At 55.6% G+C, this 1841-nt stretch overlaps 1 protein-coding gene across 1 annotated transcript in view; it reads left to right on the forward strand.

Moving 5' to 3' along the window:
• Runx3 (RUNX family transcription factor 3) overlaps window positions 1–1841 on the forward strand; it is a 59406-nt gene that overhangs the window by 53800 nt on the left and 3765 nt on the right. The gene's annotated exons all lie outside the window — the stretch shown is intronic.

The raw sequence follows: 1841 nt of genomic DNA on the forward strand, positions 1-1841 counted from the left end.
CCCCCCCCCCCCCCCCCCCCCCCGCTGCAGACACCCACAATGGGGGCTTCTCACAGCTCAAAGAACTCATTGAGCGGGACGCAGCAGTTGGGGCAATTTGGAGAAAATAAACATTTCCTTGAGCTGCTAGCTTGGCTGCTCGACAGTGGCCCCAGCAGCTCAGATTTCCTGGAGCTGTGAGGCTGAGTGTGGGCACAGGAGTCTGAGGAAGCTGCCGAGGGACCAAGGGGGCACCTGGGGCAGGTACTTAGAAGCTGGAGCAACGAGAACAAAGGCAGGAGGGGACAGTGGCAGCTTCACATGTCCGAGGCTCTCCACTGCAGGACCAGAGTCCCACTGTCCCCTCACAAGTCTTGTTTGGTCTGCTTTGAGAGCAGGGTTCCCTGCCAGCAGGCATCAGCAGCATCCTCTGGTCTTGCAGCATCCTCTCTGCAGGAGATGGGCCTCAGGCACTTCTCCCTCCCAGGCCTCAAGACACACTGACCAGCCAAGGAGTCCCCAGTTTTTCTTTCAGAAAGCTCTAGTGGCCTGCCCCCTTGTTTTTTCTCCTCACTTGGAGCCCAAGGGCAGCCCTTCATGATGACCCCACAGCCAGGCCCAGAGGCCCAAGGAGTACCAGATACCTGAGGGCACCTGACACCCTGGGCAGAGCCCAGGAAGCAAGAGGCCTAGACTCTGATTTCTCAGGCACATCTTGATCATGGCCAGAGGGCCCACCCAGAGTAGTACCAATCCTGCTAGCCCAGGAGTAGGACCTCCCCAATCCTGCTAGCCCAGGAGTAGGGCCTCCCCTGGCCTTCCATCCATGAAGGAGACAAAAGAGCTGAGGCGTGACAGGCCAACGTTCTGAGCTGACACTCTGGACCACACTTGAGACTATGCCCTGCCATTGCTGCCAGGGTACCAGGAGGGCCCTAGGTCAGGGTTTTCATGACACGTTCATCTGCCTCTGTTGCAAAATTAAACACAAGCTGGAGGCACTTGGGGGTCCTGACTACCAGGGGTCTGGAATTTTCAGGGGGCTCCAAGATATGGGGTGCCAATCTGCATACCTACTTTTGTGATCATGGGTCCCCAATCCCAGCATTCATATGGGCTTTGGGAACAAACCCAAAGCAGCCACTTCTGGGGACCCAGAGCAAGAGATGTGACAGCGGCAGCAGCCTGGCTCTGTTGTCTGCATTTTAGGTTTGTTAAATTTGCTCTAGGTCCTTGGGAAGTCGGTGCAGAGAAGTTAAGTGACTTGACAAGGGACACATGGGAGTGAGAGTCAAAGCCAGGGTGATCGAATGGCTCCAGAAGCCACAGGGAGAGTCCAGCTGCCTCCACCAAGAGGCAGTCGCTATGAGGCCAGTGTTGGGACCTAGGGCAGTGTGCTCTGTGACCTCCATGTTGCTCCCTTGCCTGGGTCCCTGTTTTCCCACCGATGGGATTAGGTTTGTTTCCAAAGCCTGTCTGCATGCTGGGATTGGGGACCCAGGCTCACAGAAGTAGGTGTGCCAATTAGCACCCCCTATCTTAGAGACACCCTGGTGTTGCTGTGTGGTTAGGACTCACAAGTACCTCCAGCTAGTGTTTAATTTTGCAACAGAGGCAGATGAAGGTGTCATGAGTGTAGTTGTATGACCAACACGAACTAGCCTGCAGAGCAGGCTTGAGGGGCATAGACTCAGGAAGTGGGGGTGAGGACCAGCAGATTCCACTACAGCTAAGACCCCAGCCTTCCTACCTACCTACACACACATACACACACACGCACACACACACACACACACACACACTCACACACACCACACCACACCACACATACACACACACACCACACCACACACACACACACA

The sequence above is a fragment of the Mastomys coucha genome, unplaced genomic scaffold, assembly GCF_008632895.1.
Source record: "Mastomys coucha isolate ucsf_1 unplaced genomic scaffold, UCSF_Mcou_1 pScaffold18, whole genome shotgun sequence".
In the NCBI taxonomy this organism is placed as follows: Eukaryota; Metazoa; Chordata; class Mammalia; order Rodentia; family Muridae; genus Mastomys; species Mastomys coucha.